Raw genomic sequence first — 22275 nt, 5'->3', positions numbered from 1 at the left:
TTAAGTCCCATTTTGCCTTATAACCCCCTTCCCCGCCCCTCCACGAGGACTGGCAGGAAGAATAGTAAACAAAGGGGAGACCGGGAACTTCTTCAGACTAGACTGTCACCTGGCCTGCTCTACCTGAAGCTGGAGCCTGATGGATGTCTTAACTTGGGACAGAACGGGAGGAGCTGAAGGGTCCAGAGGAGGGAGGGCCTTGCAGGAGACACTGGAATCAGGAGTGTGGCTTGCTTGTTCCTTCTTAGCGAAGGTCAAGAGAGACCAAGAGAAAAGAGACAGAGTAAAGGGGAACATTTCTTAGGACAGGCAATGGGACAAGCCAGAAATGCGGCTGATGGATGGGAGACAGGGTCTCTCACTCTCTAGTCCAGGCTGGCCAGTACTAGATCCTCCCACCTTGCCTCCTGAGTGCTGGAATTATAGGCATGAGTCACCACGCTGGGCAAGACAGCTAAGGCAGAGGATAAAGGGTCAAAGGAGAGAAAGATGGAGAGGAGGGGAAAAAAAAAAAGATTGGGTGAGCCCCAGGAGAGAGGGCTCTCTACTTGGCTTACTTTCATCCTTGCTTCTTAACATGCCTCTACCTACAGCTGCCCGCCAAAAGCTATGCTGCACCAGATGCCCTGTGTGGTTAGCTCATTAGCTTTTCCATCCTGAGAAAGGCATTCACTGGGGTGTGGGGGTGGAATCAAGGGGTGTGTCTGGGGAGGGAACACAGGCTGCCCAGCTGGGATCAGTCACCTCTGAGGTCCTGATTCTAGGTTTGGCTCTTCAGCAGCTCTAGTAAAGCCCACACATCAGCTTTTCAGCTGTTGCGAGGCTCAGTTGCTATGGTAACCACCTAGGTCTTGCTCCCCCCACCCCCATCTGTGCCTCACCTGCTCCCTGGAAATGGGCAACCACAGGGAAGTAGGTGGCAATATAGTATCCAAGAGGGCAGTGTGGGCTGCCTGGACTGTACCTGCCTCCATGAGTTTTATCTTTGATATAAATAGGAAGTGTATGTGTGCCTGTGTGTTGGTAGGTGTGCTTTAGATGCTGGGGAGCTGTACCGCCTATTGAGGGAAGTGTGTCTGAACCCCTAAAGCACACGAGTGTGGAGAGGAAGGAATGTATTTCTCAGGACGACAGTGTTTAGGACAGACTGCTCCAGAGAAAAGCAGCCCCAGGCCAGAATAATGAAGCAACCAGCAGAGGTGAGAGGTCCAGGCTTCTGAGGAGGGCTGTCACAGTGCACCCAGAGAACCCAGAGGGAGCTGAGCTGGAGGAAACTGAAGGTGCAGGGTGAGGTGCTGACAGGCTGGGCTAGGGAAGGGCTCTGGGGAAGGTGAAGGAAGCCTCCTTAATCTTTGCAGCTTTCCCCACAGGGCTGGGAGCCCTTGCCAGAAGAGAGTGGGGGGTGGGGGGAAGAGCATTTGGTGCCAAAGGGCAAGGAACTGTTTGGAGGGCTCCTGGGGCTCTCACCTTCAACAACTCTTTAGAGGGACAGTGTGACCCTGTGGCTCATCCATATGCAAAAGGCACACATGAAGTCCCCTAATGAAGGAATTAATTGCTCTCTGATTAGACTGCAGTTCTCCTAAATTTAAATAAATTAAACACACCATTAAAGATACTGGAAATTTCACCTGTTCTCTTCCCTCAATGTCCTCTCCCCATGGAAAGGCAGGAGGCTGAAAGATGGGAGAATGACAATCCGGATGTGTGGATTGCCTCGAGTTGTGCTGGACTGGGTCGGTGCTAACCATGACACCATATGGGGTCTGGGGAGCACACCTGAATTTTCCTTTCCTAAAACTCAGTGACTCGGGTCCTCAAGTCCTCGAGGCTGTGGGTAACAGAGTTATAGAGGGGAAAGCAAACAAGGGCCAAGCTGCTCTTTTGAAAATTTTGTCAAGTCTACATGTCACAAGCCTGACCGGAGGTGTCGACTCTCCTATCACCAAACTCTTTGTTGAGGGGTACATCAAATGACTCAGCCAAGGTTCTCCCGGGCATACTTCTGGAATGCTTACCATTGGGCACATACCAAAGAAGGGGATGGGGAAGCCCTTGGGAGGAGGGATCTCCTAGCAGAGATCAGGGTGTGGAAATGATTCAAGATGGAAACTGTGCCAGCTGGAGAACCCAGGCTAAAATTAACAGCCCTTCTCCCCACCATTTCCCAGATTTACTGCATCAAAGCTTTGTTCCAAGGACTTAAAAGTTGCTCCTTACAGCAAAGGCAGGAGGGGCTGCCCGAGGCACGAGGGCTTGAATGTGTACAGGAGGCAGAGCTGGAGAACCAGGACTTTGGGGAATTATTATTTTGTTTCCATTCTTTTCCTCTCCTCCCTTCTACCTTTTTCCTTTCACCTTCTCTTTTGGAGGCAGAGTCTTTTCTACACAACTCAGGCTGGCCTGCCTATAACTTTTTTTTTTTGCCTTTTTGGGACAGGAATTATCATAGCTTTGGGGTCTTTCCTGGAACTCCCTCTGTAAACCACAGTGGCCTCGAACTCAGAAATCTGCCTGTCTCTACCTCCCAAGTGCTGGGATTAAAGGTGTGTGCCACCTCTGCCTCACCTACCTGTAATTCTTAATCCTGACACAGCTTCTTGAAAGCTGGGATTACAGGTACATGACAACTGGGCCACTTAAACTTTTTTTTTTTTTTTTTTTTTTTTCGAGACAGGGTTTCTCTGTAGCTTTGGAGCCTGTCCTGGCACTAGCTCTTGTAGACCAGGCTGGCCTCGAACTCACAGAGATCCACCTGCCTCTGCCTCCCGAGTGCTGGGATTAAAGGCGTGCGCCACCACCGCCCGGCGCCACTTAAACTCTTATCCTGTTAATTTGCCACTGAAATCAACACAGACTGAGTGTTGGGCTCAATATCGTGATAAACAGGAAGAAACACTGCGTGGTGGCTCGCCCCTAATCCCAGCGCTTGGGCAATTAGGAGTTCAAGGTCATTTTACCAACGTGGTAAATTTGAGATCAGTGTGAGCTTAGTGAGGCCAACTCAAAAACACCAAACAGGCAGACACCACCACCACAATGTTGCTGGGGAGATGTGAATCTGATGGCTCAGATCTGTAACTCCAGCACTGTGTGTGTGTGTGTGGGGGGGGGGGCTCAATGACCAGTGGATGTGGTTGAATTGGTGAGCTTTAGGTGGTGGTTAACTTAGAGACCCCACCTCAAAAAATGAGCACAGGGATTAAAGAAGACATTTGATAATGACCTCTGGCCTCCACTTACACCGCAAATACACAAAATTCAAACCAAAACAAATAAAAGGTGTGGTGGCTCATGTCTGTAATCCAGCACTGAGAGAGCTGAAGGCAGCAGGATTGGGGGTTCAAAGTTATCCTGGCAAGTTTGTGGCCAGCCTAGGCTACAAGAGATTCTGTTTCAAAAAGTAGACAAGACCGCCTGGTCAACCTGATCCCAGGCTAAGCTAAAGCTACATAGTGAGACTACCTAACAAACTAACTAACTAGTATATTAAGGTATGGTTTATTATTGCTGGCTGTGACTTTGGAGGGGGGAAGAGTCACTTAGTCTCACTTTAACTATCTGTAGAATAAGATTGTAGTTACTTGTTAGAGTAATTTTGCTTTCTCACTGAGGAAACTCAATTCTGCATTATCCAAAACAGACCTAAGCTCAGAGACTCTAGCCAGATCATGCTGTTTGGCCTTGTGGCTACATAGATTTACTAAATAAATAAATATATTGTCTTAAATATTAAAGATTCGTTCCAGGTTTGGTACTGAGATGGATTTCTGGTAATCATGTCCTTTAATCACACCACCCAACTGAAGCAGAGGAAGCTGGTACAGGAGACCCACAAGAACCTGTAGAACAAAGAAAATTAGTAACATTTATAGCCTTTAGAGAGTAGGGCATCTCAGAGCCTAGCAGGTTAGTGAAGGAAGCAGATGGGATATAAGCAAGCATTCAGGAAGTTATCCCATTGTCCCATCCCACCTCGGAACTGTTACAGGCCAGCAGTTTAGCAGCTTAGGGAGGGTACAAGATAGGATAGAAGGAAGCTGATCCTCTCAACAGTGGTAACATAGGTGACTTAACACTTAACTAGATACTTTTTTTTTTTTTTGGTTTTTTCGAGACAGGGTTTCTCTGTGGCTTTGGAGCCTGTCCTGGAACTAGCTCTGTAGACCAGGCTGGTCTCGAACTCACAGAGATCCGCCTGCCTCTGCCTCCCGAGTGCTGGGATTAAAGGCTTGCGCCACCACCGCCCGGCATTTAACTAGATACTTTTAAGTATCTAGTGTGAACAGTTTCTTCCCTGACAATCTCACCAGATATAGAGAACCAGATATACAAATTAGTTAAAATTAACAGTATAAACTATAGACTAAGGGAGGCTTGAAATTCCATCACATAGATTAGAAATCCATTTAGAAAGTGGATTAGGATTCAAGGTCAGCATGAACCGTATCTGCGCAAGATCCTGTTTCAAAGACGAAGACGTTGCTGGGCGGGCAGTGGTGGTGCACGCCTTCAATCCCAGCACTTGAGAGGCAGAAGCAGGTGGATTTCTGTGAGTTCAAAGCCAGCCTGGACTAAGGATAGAATTCCAGGACAGCCAGGGCTACACAGAGAAACCCTGTCTTGAAAAAAAAAAACAAAGATAAAGACACGCTGTAAATGCTACAAAATTTTAAATGAAACTTTGGGTTGAAGCAATAGGGGAAGATCTCCTGGAGTAGTTCATAATCAATTGCGCATTTACACAACAAACGTTTACTCAACAGCTTAAGTTCTGGGATCTGTTGATACTTAACAGGGAGCAATTCAAAGTCCTAGCCCTGATGGAGCTGGCAGGAGGTACGCCTGAGTGTAGTGTGGGTGGAGGCAACAAGAAAAGACCAAAGCAAAGATAAGAGAGTTCACAGGAAGACGGTTGAATTTTCAGGGATCTCAAACAACTATGGACACATTCTTACCTTTTCTTGACTATTATTCAAAGCACTGAGGCATTCCCCACCCTAGCTCAGCAAAGGGACCCTCGTGAAGATTCAAGAAAAAAAAAGTCAATTAACTTCCTACACAGCCGATTACACCCAGAAATGAACCGTGACCCCTGTCTTTTAAGAATCCGTACCATCTCTACGGGGGACCGAAGGGACGGCTCAGCAGTAAGGAGTGCTTGTTGCTCTACCGGAGGACCAGAGGTTCGGTTCAGCACCTAGGCAGGGAAGCTCAAAGCTGTCTGTAACGCCAGGGGGCTGCTGAGCGCACCCGCACACACCTACACGGATTTATACACACAAATAAAAATAAACCTAGAAAAGGGAGAACCTAAACTGTCTTTACTGCCTTGATGCATAATTCATGAACCTGATCAGCTCCCACTTCCCCAGAAGTCTCTTCCGGAAGCCCGGGACCGCTCTTCGAATGCTCAGCTTCAGATAACAGAACCCGCCTTCACTTCCGCTGGGGCGGTCACATCTACCGAACGCTCCGCACGCTCCTGGGAAGGAGCCACTTCCGCCCTTACTTGTCGTAACTTCTGCCCTCAGGATCCCGGAGCCCTTAGCAGCGCCGGATGTATTCTAGGCGCTCCCGGAAGTGACTCGGCCTTTGAACTTTCTCTCCCCCCCCCCTTTCCTGCTACCACCCTCCCTTTGCTATTTCCCTCCCTCCCCCCCTTTTTCGTTTCCGGCTCTCCCGCCTTCTCCGCGAAATGACTCCTCACTGAGGCTGGGGGGGGGGAAGGTGGGCGTGGAGGAATCGGGGTTCCCGGGAGCACGAGCCGCAGCACCACTTCCGGGTGAGTGTTCAGGCGGGAGGGCGGGAGGGCGGGGGGCCACACACTGCCTCGCGCCCCCGCCCCGCGGGTGTCTCGCGCGCAGCTCTGCGAGTGTGGAGATCCGTCTGGCGCCTGCAGTGCATGCCCGCGCACCCCGCCTTTCGTTCCCCGTCCCGCGCCCCGCGGGTCCTCCCACTCCCTCGGCTCCCTCCATTCCCTGCAAACGCCGCCCCTCCCGCGCGCTGGCTCAGGCGCTGGCGCCGCCGCCGCCGCCGCCGCCGCCGGGTGAGTCTCGCTCCGCTGCAGTCGGCGCGCGCCAAGCTCCTCGCTCCTCCCCCTCCCCTTTTCCTTGGGCGAGCGGGCGGGCGGGGTGGGGGGGTGGTCCACGATGTGACTGCAAGTGTGTCTGTCCCGGAACCGGAAGTGGTTGTGGAGGAGCGGGCGATGAGGAGGAATGGGGGGGTTTAGGGGGCGGGTGCCTGTCTGGTGGGTGGCAGAGTTCAGCTCCCTGGAGGGGTGAAGGAGGGACGTCCCAAAGACCTGCCTTTGAGGACGGAGTGGGAGTTGACATCGGGAGGAAGGACCCAGTTGGGTGTCTCAGGGGTGCGAAGGTTTTAGGGGGACAGCTGGGGGTCTCCAGTCTAGAGACCACTGAAGGTTGAAGGAGGTACTACTTGGCACAAGGCCTTGGGTAGGCAGGGGGCGAAGTCCCCACAGAAGTGGAGTGGGTGGGCGAGGCCAGAGGAAGTGGCTGGGCCTGAACTTGGCACTGTGCCTGACACAAGGGCTTGGGCATCCCCCTACCCTCAGCGTTGCTCTCTGAACCACTTCTCAGGAGCAGGAGCCTCCTTCATGTCCTCCGTTCTCTGACTCCCTGTTACTCTTAGCCCTGAGGAATGAAGACTAAGTGTCCGAGCCTAGGAGTGAAACCCAAATGCTGGTGATAGCATTCATCTTAGTTTTGGGGAACTGGTTTTATTTCCCTTCTATCCACGTAGTGGGTGGCACTGGGCGCCTGTCCTTCCATCCTTGGATTGTTGCTGGGGAAGCTGCCTGCTTTCTAGATTGCTGACAGTCAAAGAACTTTTGAGGTTCTGTGCAGTTCTCTGGTGGCCTCCGCTTACTGGCCTCTGTAACCTAGAGAATTTGTTTCCAGAAAGTTCAGGAGCCCTGGAAAGGAGAAGGAATAAGACGGCAGGAGGAAGAGAGAGAGAGGGTAAGACGATCTTGGGTTAATGATTTGGGAGGAGGTGGGATCATAGTCAAATGTGATTTTTTTTTTTTTGTTCGTTTGGTTTTGTTTTTTTTCCTTAACAATGTGACAGAATTATTGGAGTGATCAACACTTGTGGTACTGGTGTTTGCTGTTAGACCAAAAAAAAAGTGCCTTTTCTATTTATTATGGTGCCCGGAAAGTTTTTGTATAAAAAGGCAACACTGTACCTTTGCCGCCTTCCGTTGCCACTGATTCTCATCAGGAGTGAAATGACCAGGTGAGACCACGAGTGGACTTGCATTTTGTCTGCTGTGGAGACATAAGGACGCCGATGGCAAGGATCGTCTTTATGGTGTAGCCTCCAGAAACAAGAAGAGCCGAGTGTGGAGAGCATTTCCCACTCTTGGTGGCTAGTGGAGTGTTGGCTTGTCTCTTGGATGATGAGACAGTAAATGGGATTGTTTGAATCTGAGGTGTCAGGGGAAGTTTCGGGGGAACACCGCTTCTATCTTAGTTTGAAAGAAAAGGGATAAAATTATATGATGTCCTAGTAGTAGTCAGGGAAAATCAAAATATGAGACCTGATGGTAAATAATGTATTTTAGTTTTTGGAGACAAGATTTTGTTATGTAGCATTGGCTAGCATGGAACTCCCTAAGTAAACCAGATTGACCTCAGACTTGAGGTGAGCCTTCTGCATCTGCTACCCAGGTGCTGGGACTGTCAGGCATATGCCATTATGCATGACAGGAAGTAAGGTTCTTTAGCCTTTAATCCCAGCATGGGGGGTGGGGGCGCAGAGGCAGGTGGATATCTGTGAGAGTTCGAGGCCAGCCTGGTTTACAGAGCGAGTTCAGGGCAGGCTCTAAAGCTACAGAGAAACCCTGTCTTGAAAAACCAGCCAACAAACAAAAACCCAGTAGGGGCTTGAGAGATGGTTCAGCAGTTAAGAACAGTGGTGGCTCTTCTGTCCTAAGTTCAATTCCCAGTGCCCACATGACAGCTGGCAACTGTAGCTGTAGCCCATGGGCTCCTGTGCCCGCTTCTGGTGTGCAGGTGAAACGCCTATGTACCTAAAATAAATACGTCTTTAAAAGCAATACAGAGGGCTGTAATTCAGTTAGTAAAGTGCTTGTCATACAAGCATAAAGACCTGGGTTTGATCCCCAGAATCTGTGTAAGAAAGCTGGGCATGGTAGGCCTAGCACTGGGGAGGCAGAGAGAGGTGGATCTCTGGGGTTTACTGGCTAGTCGGCGCAGCAGAATTGGTGAGGCCTTGGTCAGTGAGACACCCAGCGTCCAAAAATAGAGTGGGTGGCACCTGAGTAATGACACCTGAGGTTGTCCTCTGGCCTCTCTTCACAGGCATCAACGTGTGCACCTTCATAAACACACACAGAAGATAAAAAATAGCAAGGACCGGAAACTCTTGGTCCTCACCTTGGCCGTAAAATCTGAGTTTTGAAGGCCACGACACCTTGCCCTTCGGATGGTCGGAAGCACTGCAGATAGTGGGTGGAGGGAGAAAGCTTTAGTGCAGGAGTGCTTGCCCCTTTGGTAGCGTCTCCTGTTGAAATAAGGAATCTTTTGAATTCTTTTTTGAGCTTATATTTTATATCTATTTTGTGTACATTGAAATCATATTGAGATCAGAACAACTTGAGGGAGTTGACTCTCCTGTCTGATTCTGAGGATTGAACTCAAGTCATTAGGCCTGCTCGCAGTCTGCCTTCTCTGCTGAGCTGTCCCCACAGCTCTCTTTTTATACTTGATTTTTAAAGGCGGGGTCTTTTTTCTTTTTCTTTTTTGTTTTTTGTTTTTTTTTTGTTGTTGTTTTTCAAGAGACACGGTTACTCTGTAGTGGTATTGTACTCCACCACTGCCTGGCTGAAATGGGTCTTGTCTGGAGGTGGTGGCACATACTTTTAATCCCAGCACTCGGAGACAGAGGTAGGCAAATCTTTTAAACTATAGGCCAGCCTGGTCTACAGAGTGATTATCAATAGAGAAACCCTATCCTGGAAAAAAAAATAGTCTGTTATGTTGCCTAAGATGACCTCAAACTCACTTTGTAGCTGAGCAATACCTTGAGCTTTTGCTTTTTGCTTCCACCTGAATGCTGGGGTCAGCAATTTTACCTCACCTAGGTTTATGTAGTGCTGGGCATCAAACCCAGGACTTTACGCATGCTGGGTAAGCCCTTCCCCTACTGACCAATCACCAGACTGAGTTGAATACTGGAAAGAAAAGTTCTAATTCAATCATGATAGTTTTGGATTTTTTTTTCCGAGACAAGGTTTCACTGTATTTCTAGAGCCTGTCCTGGAACTAGCTCTTGTAGAGCAGGCTGGCCTCACACTCACAGAGATCCACCTGCCTCTTGAGTGCTGGGATTAAAGGTGTGCGCCACCACCGTCCGGCTTGGGGTTTTTGTTTTTGTTTTGTTTTTACTTACTTTCCCTGGACTTAGACTTCCTTTCTTATTAACAAAATAGTTGAAGCTTAATAGAGTAGCAGAGTTGAAGCTCCTTTAATCTGGAGGCTTTCTTGTTAATTACTTTTCCTTGTTCTCTGGGGTTATAAAAGAAGTCTTCTACTTTCTTCCACATTCTAAAGTAAAGCCAGTTCTTTTCAAATTCTTTCTTTCTTTTTTTTTTTTTGAGACATGGTCTCACTGTAGATTGGTCTTTTGCATATAGGAGTAGTGGTAGGGAGTGGAAGAATATGTTTATGGGTGCGTATGTCATGGTGCAAGGATAGTGGTCAGGTAACAACCTGTGGATGTCAGTTTTTTCTTCTCCCCTGCATGTTCGGAGGATCAAATTCAGGTTATTAGGCTTGGTGGCAATCACCTTTGTCTGCTGAGTCAGCTTGACAGCTTCAGATTGGTCTGAAATCATAATCTCCCTGCCCCAACTTCCGGAACCCTGGATTGCAGCATGCACCACCACACCTAACTCTTTTTTTTCTTCCTTTCATTTTTTTAGTGTGCATGGTTGTTTTGCTGGCATGTATAGCTGTGCACCTTGTACATGCCTAGTGGCCCTGGGGGCCAGAAGAGGGCATTGAATCTCCTGAAACTGGAGTTACAGATGGTTTTGAGCTGCCATGTGAATGCTGAAATTTGAACCTAAGCAAGGGTATCTAATGCTTTTAACTACTGAGCAATCCCTCCTGCTCTTTATTTATTTGTATGTATGTATATATCTAATTATCTATCTATGAATGAGGCCTCACTTCATAGACTAGGCTAGTTTTTTTTTTTTTTTTTCCGAGACAGGGTTTCACTATGGCTTTGGAGCCTGTCCTGGAACTAGCTCTTGTAGACCAGGCTGGTCTCGAACTCACAGAGATCCGCCTGCCTCTGCCTCCCGAGTGCTGGGATTAAAGGCGTGCGCCACCATCGCCCAGCAGACTAGGCTAGTTTTAAACTTACCAAGATCCTCCTGCTTTTGTCTCCTGAGTGATGGAGATTAAAGGCTTCAAAAGCTACCACACTAAGCTGTATTCTGTTTTTGTTTTTATTTATTTTCATTTTTGTTATTCAAGGACACGGTTTCTCAGTGTAACAGTCATGGTTGTCCTGGAACTCACTTTGTAGACCAGGTTGACCTCAAACTCAGAGATTTGCCTGCCTCAGCCTCCCTAGTGCTGGGATCAAAGGCGTGCACCACCACCCTCTACTTTTTTGTTTTAAATGCATCAGTACAATTAAAACTGGTGGAGATACTCTGTGTCGAGGTGGCCCCCATTCTATCAGTGACTTCTTTAGGTTGTTGGAATGTTGCACAGCTTGGGGAGATTTCCTCTGTGATAGATGAGGAGGGAAAGTGAGTGCTAAAATGCCAGGTCAACTAGAATTTGAGTGTTGTGGCTCTGGGGCACCATTTGCATTGTACTGTAGCCATTACCTTCATTCATGGCTTTCCAGCTGACCTCAAGCCAAGGAATACATGGATTTAGGATAACTTACCAGGAGAAGGATAGCATAGATAGCTTTTTTTTATATATGTATTGTGTGTGTCTGTGTGTGTGCGCATACGCGCACACACACAAATGTGAGACATAGCATGCGCGCAGAGGTCAGAACAGCACAGAGGAGTTGATTCTTTTCCTTCCCATGTTTGTTCTGGGGATGGAACTAAGGTTATTGGCCTTGGCAGCAAGCACCTTCATCTGCTAAAACATGTTACCTCGTCTGTAGTTTTTGAGACAGGGTTACATTTGGTACCTAGATTGGCATGGAACTAGGCAGGGCAGGAGCCCAGCTCTAACTCACATAACAGTTCTCCAGTCTCAGTCTCTCAAGTGCTTAGATCATAGGCAGAGCTACTGTGTCTCACAAATGATAGCATTTTCCTTACCTGTCATTTTACAACTATTTATTCTTTGTGAGCAGTAGTTCTTATGTGCCTGATTTTGGGCTGTCCTATTTATTGCAAATGTCTTACCATGGATCCTTGGCTGGAAATGTGGAGACTAAGCTGGCCTTGAACTCAAAATAAGAGACTCTCTTGCCTCTGCCTCCCCAATACTGGGATTAAAGGCCCGTGCCAGGATGACTGATTGGTTGGGGGTTTTATTTATTTACTTTTTAAAGTTTATCACATTTTTTTTCATGGAGAGGGGCTGCACCATAGAGCACACATGCAGTTCAGCATATTCTGTGATTGTTCACTCTACTATGTGAGTCCTAGGGACTGAACTCAAGTTATCAGGCTTGGCAGTAAATGCCATTACTCTCTGACCTCTGTTACTTTAATATTTTTGTTTGTTTGTTTGTTTTGTTTAGTTAAAAAGCATTTGCCATGCAGTGGTGGCGCACACCTTTAATTCCATCACTCATGAGGTATAGGCAGACTGTGAGTTTAAGGCCAGCCTGGTGTGCTGAGCTAGTTCCAGGACAGGCTCCATACTGAAGTCCCAGCACTTGGAAGGTGGAGATAGTAGAATCTCTACGAGCTTGAGACCAGCCTGGTCTTTAGAGTGCGTTCTAGGACAACCAGGCCTACACAAGAGAAATCCTGTCTCAGAAAACAAAAACAAAAAAGTTATTTAATATATATGAGTATTTTGCCCACACGCATGTATTTGTACCATGTGTGTGCCTGGTGTATCAGAAGATGGGGTATGGATGGTCAAACTACTGTGTAGGAACTAGGAACTGGACCTGGGGCTTTTGTAAGAACAAGTACTCTTAGTTTCTGAGTCATCTCTTCCGCCCTGGCTCTGTTACTTCAAAAAATAGGGGTTTTTGTTTTGTTTGAGACAAGGTTTCACCTAGCCCAGGCTGGCCGGGCTGTTTAGAATCACGATGACCTTGACCTTCTGTTCCTCCTTTGAATTTCCAAGCTCTGGAATTACAGGTATATTCTGCCACACCTAGTTGATAGTGCTGGGATCCAGCACAGGCTTCCCGCCTGCTATGCAAGTACTCTGCCTACTGAGCTATACATCTCCAGCCCTGTTTTTAATTATTGGTTTTTTTTTTTTTGGATTTTCGAGACAGGGTTTCTCTGTAGCTTTTGGTTCCTGTCCTGGAACTAGCTTTTCTAGACCAGGCTGGCCTCGAATTCACAGAGATCCGCCTGCCTCTGCCTCCCGAGTGCTGGGATTAAAGGCGTGCGCCACCACCGCCCGGCTTAATTATTGTTTTTAATTTACTCTTTTGAGGTAGGGTCTCAGGTATCCCAGGCTGACTTCAAACCTGTTATGTAAACTAGGGTGGCCTTGAATTTTTTTTTTTAATTATGTGTTTGTGGTTATGTGTATGTAAGTACTTAGGCCAGAGGAATTGTACACACTAACAAAATACACCCCGGAGCTGGATTTAGAGGCAGTTGTGAGCTACCTACCATGAGTGCTAGGAACCAAACTTGGGTCCTCTGTAAAAGCAATATAAGCTCTTAACCATCAAGCCATCTTTCTTGCCCCCAACCATGAACTTCTTTTCTTGCTTCCTCTTCCTAATTAGCCTCCTAATTGGTGCTTAACTGTGTCTCTAAAAGGCCATTCCACCATTTAATCTGCTCCTCAGCATGGTGGGGAACATGGTAGACCAGTGGATCCCGTGAATGTGAGCCCACTGTCACAGTTCTCTGGCAGGAAGTTGAGTTCCTTGTTCAGAAACAGTGCTGTGTAGAGTACCATGACGGTAGACGAGGCACTCTGTAAGTCCACAGACGATACTTTGTTCAGAAGCACGAAAGGCAAATTGATGACCGAGTAAGTGTCTGTTCCAGTAAGGACAAAGAGGTTTTCTTTGCATGAAGAAAGTGCTCTGAGGGGCTGGAGAGATGGCTCAGAGGTTAAGAGCACTGGCTGCTCTTCCTGAGGTTCTGAGTTCAATTCCCAGCAACCACGTGGTGGCTCACAACATCTATAGTAAGATCTGGTGCCCTCTTCTGGTGTGCAGGTAGAATACTGTACACATAATAAACAAACAAATAAATAGATTTATAAAAAACAAAAGAAAGTGCTCTGACATAGTCATCCTGCCACCAGCTTGCTGGCTCATAGTCCCAGGAGTGGTGCCTTTGGTGAGTAGCAGCTATAGCCAGGTCAGCAGTGAGTGGAAGACCATGTGGTCAAGCCCATGCATAACTTCTATCTCTGCCACCTTGGCAACTTTGTTCTTGGGTCCATTGGGCAGTGACAGGGATGGTGGTAAGGGGGGAGCTTGCTGTCCACAGAATGGGTCATCCCATCTACTTGATTATTAGACGTCTCGGCTGAAGTCACCTTTTGATGAGCATTTGCTCATCGCACAGTATTTTCACTTCCTTCACTTATTTGGAGAGATCTACTCACATACATCTTCCCATATGTCTTTCATGCTTTTTCCAAGTCCCTGACCATTCAGCTGGTCCATTGGCTACAGCCCATGACCATGTCTTCTACCTACAGTGAAGAATTGCCTTCAGGTTGTCCCAGAAAGGGGTTGTAATGCAACTGTCTACTTCTCGGTGCTCCCTGCATAGGATTTAGAACCATCAGTAAACCAGACTCTCTTTTTCTCTACCTCAATCAATTGCTCATAGGGTACACCTCATGAGACATAGTTGAATGACTGGAAGCAGAAGGCATTGCTATAAGAGAAGAGCTGAGGTATTTGGGCAACTTCTTGTGACTTGATTATGTCATCTATGCTTGGATTATAGGTTCTTGTAGGTTTGTTTTGTTTTTTGTTTTTACAGGACAGGGTTTCTCTGTGTAACAGCCCTGGCCATCCTGGAACTGGCTCTGTAGACCAGGCTGGCCTTGAACTCAGAGATCCTTCGAGTGCTGGGATTAAGGTGGTGGGTTTGTTTAATTTTTAATAACTGTACGTCTGTGGACCTGGGTGTGCTGCTGTGCATGTGCAGAAGCCAACATGTAGTTTGTCAGTTCTCTCATCTTACTATGTAGGAATATGGGGTCAAACTCAGATTGTCAGGCATAGCAGCAAGTACCCTTACTGCTGAGCCATCTTTCTAGTCCTTGGCTGTTTGTTTTGTGAGATAGCAGTCTCCTGTATCCCAGACTGACCTTTGTGTAGCAAAGGAAGAGGATGGCCTTGAACTCCTGATCCCTGATCTCTGCCTCCCACAAGTGCTGTGCGCATAAGCATGTGCCATCACACTCTGCTCCAGAGTGAATTGTGTTGGTATGTAAGTGAAATTTCATGAGAATATGATCTTGAGCTACATATCAATTTGCTGATATCAATAACTTTGTCTAGTATGGTTGCTCACAGCTTTAATCCCAGCACTTAGGAAGCAGAGGCAAGTGGATCTCTATGAGTTTATGGTCATTCTGGTCTACATAATGAGTTCTAGGCCAGCCAGGGCTACATAAAGAAACCCTATTTCAAAATTATAAAGCAGCCGGGCGGTGGTGGCGCACGCCTTTAATCCCAGCACTCGGGAGGCAGAGGCAGGTGGATCTCTGTGAGTTCGAGACCAGCCTGGTCTACAGAGCTAGTTCCAGGACAGGCTCCAAAGCCACCAAGAAACCCTGTCTCGAAAAACCAAAAAAAAAAAAAATTGTGTGTCTTGGTGTTTTGCTGGTACGTATGTATGTGAACCATTTGTCTGCAGTGTTGAAAAGAGCCCTAGAACTGGATGTAAAGGAGGTTGTGTGCTGATGCATGGGTGCTGAGAACTGAACCTGAGTCCTGCAAGAACAAATGTGCTTTTAACCACAGAGCCATCTCTCTAATTCCTCTTTTGTTTGGTTGTTTGATTGGTTTTTTGAGACAGTGTTTCTCTATAGCCCTGGCTGTCCTGGAACTAGCTCTGTAGACCTGGCTGGCCTCCAGCTCAGAGACCTGCCTGCCTCTATGTCTGAGTGGTGGGATTAAAGGCATGTACCACCACTCGCAGCTTCCTGGTTTGTTTAATATAATTTTTTTCTTTGACAACTTCATACATGTATGTAATGTATATTGTTCATGTTCATCCCCCATTACCCTTTCTTATTCCCTTCCCTTTGAAGCCCTTCTTTGTTCCTACTTCCTGTCTTTTTTAATTGCTGCATTTAATTAAGGTTGTTTGCATGAACATGAGTGTAGGACTACTTACTGAAGAAAAATGGCTCCCCTTATTCCAGCAGCCATTAACTGCTAATAATAGCACCTCAGCTAGAGGTGGGCCTCATGGACCTCAAACTCATGGCAGCTGGACTCCCTCATCCTCTGGAGGACTGGGACCCTAGGTGTGAGCCGCCACAGTCAATTGCTTTTGTTGTTGTTTTTGTTTTTTGAGACTGGTCTTTTAGAGCTCAGATTGACTTTAAATTTACTGTGTAGTTGAGGATGACTTGTAACTCTTGATTCTGGTTTCTGGCCCCCCCCCCCAAGTGTTTGGTATCACGGAAATGTACTCCCTCATCTAGCAGAGCCTTTTTCCTTAACCTGTTCTTCGCTGCCTGGGTTTAGTTCCTTGTTCTCCAGATTCCTTATTTGAAAGAGCAGAAGCGGGGTGGTGGTGGCACACGCCTTTAATCCCAGCACTCGGGAGGCAGAGGCAGGCGGATCTCTGTGAGTTTGAGACCAGCCTGGTCTACAAGAACTAGTTCCAGGACAGGCTCCAAAACCACAGAGAAACCCTGTCTCAAAAAAAAAAAAAAAAAACCAAAAAAAAAAAAAAAAGAAAGAATGAAAGAGCAGAAGCTGGGCTTGGTGGTGCGCGTCTTTAATCCCAGTGGCATTTGGGAAGTAGAGGCCAGTCTGGGTCACGGGAGGTATTATCTCAAAAAAAAAAAAAAAAAACAAGAAACAAAACAAGGCCGTCCAGTCAGTTGGCTCTGTGGGTGAAGGCAGTCCTGCCAAGCCTGATAACTTGAGTTCAGCCTCCAGAAACCACATAGTGGAAAGGAAGAACCAACTCCTGCAGGTTGTCCTCTGTCCTCCACTGTATGTATGGTAGTATGAACATGCCTTCCCACACAGAATAGAAATAAAATGTGAAGAAAAGAATTTTTAATTAGGGACTTACTGTGTAGCCCTACTGGCCTCAAACTCACAGAGATCCACCTACCTTGTGAGTGCTGGGATTAAAGGCCTGCGTCACCATTCCTAGCCAAGAAAAGAAAATTTTTTTTTTTTTTTTTTTTTTTTTTTTGGTTTTTCGAGACAGGGTTTCTCTGTGGCTGGCTTTGGAGCCTGTCCTGGAACTAGCTCTGTAGACCAGGCTGGTCTCGAACTCACAGAAATCCGCCTGCCTCTGCCTCCCGAGTGCTGGGATTAAAGGCGTGCGCCACCATCGCCCGGCAAGAAAAGAAAATTGTTAAACACACACACACACAGCATCCCCCCCCCAAATCAAAATAATAATTCATGCTATTTAGATTTGTCAGGACTGATGATACATGTCTTTAATCCCAGCAGCATTTGTAATTAAAGTAGAGGCCTGTATATGCTATACACTGTAAGGTCTTTCTGTCACTTTCCTGAGTACTGGTTCAGCCAGGTAAAGGTACTTTCCAGTCAGCCTGGAGACTGAGTTTGGTTTCCAGAACACATGTCAGATAGAAGGAGAGAGCTGTCCTCTTTGCACACATGTCAGATAGGAGAGAGCTGTCCTCTGCCCTCTCCGCGGGCACTGTTGCACACATGTCAGATAGAAGGAGAGAGCTGTCCTCTGCCCTCTCCGCGGGCACTGTTGTACACATGTCAGATAGAAGGAGAGAGCTGTCCTCTGCCCTCTCCGCGGGCACTGTTGCACACATGTCAGATAGAAGGAGAGAGCTGTCCTCTGCCCTCTCCGCGGGCACTGTTGTACACATGTCAGATAGAAGGAGAGAGCTGTCCTCTGCCCTCTGCGCGGGCACTGTTGCACACATGTCAGATAGAAGGAGAGAGCTGTCCTCTGCCCTCTCCGCGGGCACTGTTGCACACATGTCAGATAGAAGGAGAGAGCTGTCCTCTGCCCTCTGCGCGGGCACTGTTGCACACATGTCAGATAGAAGGAGAGAGCTGTCCTCTGCCCTCTCCGCGGGCACTGTTGCACACATGTCAGATAGGAGAGAGCTGTCCTCTGCCCTCTCCGCGGGCACTGTTGCACACATGTCAGATAGAAGGAGAGAGCTGTCCTCTGCCCTCTCTGCGGGCACTGTTGCACACATGTCAGATAGAAGGAGAGAGCTGTCCTCTGCCCTCTCCGCGGGCACTGTTGCACACATGTCAGATAGAAGGAGAGAGCTGTCCTCTGCCCTCTCCGCGGGCACTGTTGCACGTGCACACATATATACTGACATCCAGTACCTGTTTTCTGTTTTGTTTTGTTTCTTCAAGAAAGTGTTTTTGTGTTTCCAGACTGTTCTGGGACTCTCTCTGTAGACCAGAGATTTGCCTGCCTCTCCTCTCAAGTGCTGAGATTGAAGGTGTACACCACTATAGTTGGACTTTTCTTTGGGCCGCCAGCTCACAAAAAACAACAGGGAGACTATTGTTAATTATGAAAGCTTGGCCTGTAGCTTAGGCTTGTCCCACTAGCTTTTTGTTTTGTTCAATTTTTTTGAGACAAGGTTTCTCAGTGTAATAGCCCTGGAAGTCCTAGAACTCACTCTGTAGACCAAGCTGCCCTAGAATTCAGAGATCTGCCTGCCTCTGCCTCCCGAGTGCTGGGGTTAAAGATGTGCACAACCACTCCTAGTAACTTCTGTTTTATTTCTCTTCAGTGGAAGAGGAGAAAGAAAAAGGTTATGGTTAACGTTTGAGCTTCTAGTATCTTTTTTGAAATTTTATACATATTGAGCCCACTATATTTTTTAAAGTTATTTTTATTATTTATATATTCATTTTGTAGGCAGTGTTCTGCCAGCATGTATGCCTACATGCCAGAAGAGGGCACCAGATCTCATTATGGATGGTTGTGAACCACCATGTGGTTACTGGGAATTGAACTCAGACCTCTTAACCTGTGAGCTCTCTCTCCAGCCCCTGAGCCTACTATATTCAAATCAGTACAAAATAATGTTTGAGCGATGTCAAGGTCAGTGAGAAGACATCAGTGTAGAATACATGATCACTGCCCCAAAAAAGTTTAGCCAGATTAGCCTCCCTATCTGTAGATTGAATAAGAAGTGTTACATTGTTGCTGGTGTGCTGTGTGGGTTTGCCTGAGATGATTGTCTCTTCTGAACTGTTAGGACTGATTCCTAACAAATATGGTACAACAGCCATGTATGTTATATTTGCATTGTTTGGTAGTTATAAGTAATCTGTAGAGATGTTTAAAGTATATATGATGTTACCAATACATGTCTTCAATATTGGTTTATTTTGTGTGTGTGATGTGTGTGAGAGTGCAGGGGCATGTGCATGCCATAGTATACATGTGGAGGTCAGAGAACATGTGGGAGTCATTTCTCTTTCTTGTCATCTCCGTCATTTTGAGGGGGGGCTCCTTAGGAAAAGGCAGTATTCTGTGCTGTCTTTGGCCCCTGCAACATCTGGTACAATCCAAGCCTTTAAGCTCAGAGTTCAGAAGGGATGGGGCAGTTATGGAAGAACAGGGCCAGGGACTAAAAGAAAATCAACTCTCAATTCTCAGATACTGGGTTCTAGGAAGCCTAAAAGCAAGTGACCCAGTCAGAGCCTCGTCAAATGTCCTCTTTCCCCCAAATCCTCAATCTAAACCGCTTTATTGTGCGGCAATCACTGCGGTGCTGGCCTGTTTGAGCATCACTCTCCTCACGGGCATTCTGGCCTTCTCATGTTTATCAAGGCAACCTGCTCCTCTTTGCTCCCGTAAGGGACAGTTGTCTTTAACTAAGCACGGTAAGAGTGCCACAGTAGAGATTCCAGCACGCTAAGAACAGGAGGGCACGAGACAGCGGCTGCTGGAGCAAATGGGGGCAGTTCCGAGACATTTGCTGGCCCTTCACTCTGCAAACTGGTCCAGGAGCTTGAGGTAGGCCTGACGCTGGGATGAAATGTCCGCCAGCCAGCTCTGTCATTTTAAAAAAGGGACTGAAGAATGGCTCATTGGATGTAAATGTGCTGCCAAGTCTGACAACTTGCTTTCAATACCTGGGATTCCCATCATGGAAAGAGAGAAATAATAACTCTCATAAGATACCCCTTCACCTTCATACATGTGGCATGCATGTGAATGCATATGCACACTTATACAGACAGAAATGAAATTTTAAATAATTTAAAGGGACTTGAACGTGTACTTTCGGTGTCCGTTGGGAAAGAGTCTTGGAACCAATCCCTTAGGGATGCCTAGAGTGACTTTTGTAACTCAGGACCAGATTTACCTGGAGTTGCTTGGTCATTTAGTGTTGATCCTTACTTGTGTGAAGCTGTCAGCAACAGATTTGGTGCATTCCTTTCCTTGGCTGAAGTACAGTTCATTCCTTGTGTGGATTTGACCTTAGAGAGCAAAGCGCTTGCTACCAACTCTGGTGACGGATTCCTGTAACCCATGTAACTCTCACAGGTTGTCTGTGGCCTCCACTTGTGCACTGTGACCTGTGTGTGCCTGTACTCAATGTAAACATGAGGATAGGAAGTGAGGGGAGACTGAGGACGCTGCCTACTAGAATAGTCCGTATGCTGAACCAGTCATGGTGGCTCTTAGGATGTTAGGACAGGAAGATTGTTGGTGAGTTCCAGGCCAGCCTGGACTACTACATCAGATTCTGTCTCAAAAGTTTTGTTTTGTTTTTTAATTAAAAGTTGAAAAGGGGGCTGGAGAGATGGCTCAGAGGTTAAGAGCACTGGCTGTTCTTCCGGAGGTCCTGAGTTCAATTCCCAGCAACCACATGGTGGCTTACAACCATCTGTAATGAGATCTGGTGCCCTCTTCTGGTCTGTAGGCACACATGCAGACAGAACACTGTATACATAATAAATAAATAAATCCTTTAAAAAAAAAGTTGAAAAGGGAGTTGGGTGTAATCTCTCACTTCAAGGCCAGCCTGGTCTAGAGGGTGAGTACCAAGACAGCCAGGTTACACAGAGAAACCCTGTCTCAGGTTGTGGAGGGGGTTAGACTAGAGAGATCACCCAGCAGTTAAGAGCACTGGCTGCTCTTTCAGAGGACTTGGGTTTGATTTCCGGCACCCGTATGGCAGCTTAAAACCAGCTGTAACTCTGTTCCCAAGGGAATTGGCCTCTGAGGCCACTGCATGCACATGATGCACACATATGTTCAAGCAAGTATTTATACACATAAGTAAAAATAAAGCCTTAAAATTATTAAAAATCAGAGAAAGGTGGGTATGGTGGCACACACTTTTTTTTTGGTTTTTCTAGTCAGGGTTTCTCTGTGGTTTTGGAGCCTGTTCTGGAACTAGCTCTTGTAGACCAGGCTGGTCTCGAACTCACAGAGATCCGCCTGCCTCTGCCTCCTGAGTGCTGGGATTAAAGGCGTGCGCCGCCACCGCCCAGCTGGCACACACTTTTTATTCCAACATTAAGGAGGCAGAGGCAGGTAAATCTGAATTCTAGGCCAACCTGGCCTACATTTCAAGTTTCAGATCAGCCCGGGTTACATAGAGATCCTGTCTTAAGAAAAAAACCCACTGTTTTTCCTGCCTGGACTTGTTTGTTGGAAGTCTTTCCCACTCTCTGGAGTTGGCATACTGGCTTCTGTCTCCCTTAAGGCTGGTGTTTGCTGTCAGCCCCAGCATGTCCTCACTGGAAGCAGCTCAGCTTCTGCTCACAGCCCCTCCTCTCCTGAAAGCTGGTTGCTCTTGACTCAGCACAGTGTCTTTTGTTGTTTTTTAATTGACACTTACTAATTGGACGTATTTATGGAGGACAATGTGATAATTTGATACATGGATTCTAACAATCAAATTAGGGTAATTAACATTTTCTTCTCTTTAAAATGTTTATTCTTTGGTGGCAGTGTTTATTCCTGTTGTTCCTTTTTCTGTTCCTTGAAACTCGCAGAGGTCTGTGTGCATATGCATGCATACCATGAGGTGTGTGTGTGTGTGTTTGTGTCTGTGATGAGTTGGAGTGTCTTTCTGGATCACTCTCCACCATATAAATTGAGGCAGGGTCTCTTGGTTGAACTCAGAATTACTTCTTCTGATGGTCTGGCTGCCCAGTCAGTCCCTGACTCCAGCTCATGAGTGCTTGGGTTACAGGTGGACCACTACCCACCTACTCAGCTGCTCATGCTTGCTGAGCTATCTCTCCAACCCTCTTGATTTTTCACCTTATTTTATCTAATCTATCTGTCTGTTTATCGTCCATCCATCCATCCATCCATCCATCCATCCATCCATCCATCCATCTTTCCTTTCCCGAGAAAAGGTTTCTATGTAGTCTTGGAACTCACTCTGTAGACTAGGCTGACCTCGAACTCAGAGATCTGGCTGCCTCTGCCTTCCAAGTGCTGGGATAAAAGGCATGCTCCGTCACCACCTGGCTCATTTTATTATTTGTACATGAGAGTACATGTGTTTGCATGTATGTATGCACATATGCATTCAGGGTCCTTGCAGAAGCCAGAAGAGGGTGTTGGCTGGAACAGCAAGTGCTCTTAACCCTTACCTGCTGGTCTATCTCTTCAGACCCCAGAACTCTTTCAGGGCCTCACTATTTAGCCCTGACTAACCTGAAGCTAACTGGAAATCTCCCCTCTTAAGTGCAGGGATTAAAGGCATGCACCACCACACCTAGCCAGAACCCCTTTTTAAAACTGGTGGTCTGTGTTTGAAGAGTGCTGTCTTCTAGTGGATCCAAGTTCAGTTCCCAGTACTTTATTGAGTGGCTCACAACCACCTATAACTCTAGCTCCAGGGGATCCAATTCTCTCTTCTGGCCTCCAACCACACCTGCACATGTGAG

The 22275-nt window shown here is 47.0% G+C and overlaps 1 protein-coding gene across 18 annotated transcripts in view; it reads left to right on the top strand.

Annotated features, from left to right (window-relative positions):
- The first annotated feature begins 5634 nt into the window (after positions 1 to 5634).
- Positions 5635 to 22275, top strand: part of Znf384 (zinc finger protein 384) — a 31359-nt gene continuing 14718 nt past the window's right edge. For 3 of the 18 annotated variants that reach the window (XM_075982762.1, XM_075982761.1, XM_075982753.1), the window contains exons 1-2: positions 6236 to 6455; positions 6921 to 6980. The gene's annotated coding sequence lies outside the window, so the exon portion shown is untranslated. The other 15 variants (XM_075982769.1, XM_075982767.1, XM_075982766.1 and 12 more) reach the window with 12 other exon arrangements.

Source organism: Microtus pennsylvanicus, chromosome 8 (assembly GCF_037038515.1).
Source record: "Microtus pennsylvanicus isolate mMicPen1 chromosome 8, mMicPen1.hap1, whole genome shotgun sequence".
NCBI classification, from domain to species: Eukaryota; Metazoa; Chordata; class Mammalia; order Rodentia; family Cricetidae; genus Microtus; species Microtus pennsylvanicus.
Note: the sequence above shows the minus strand (reverse complement) of the source record. Positions and strands in the feature narration are given on the sequence as shown.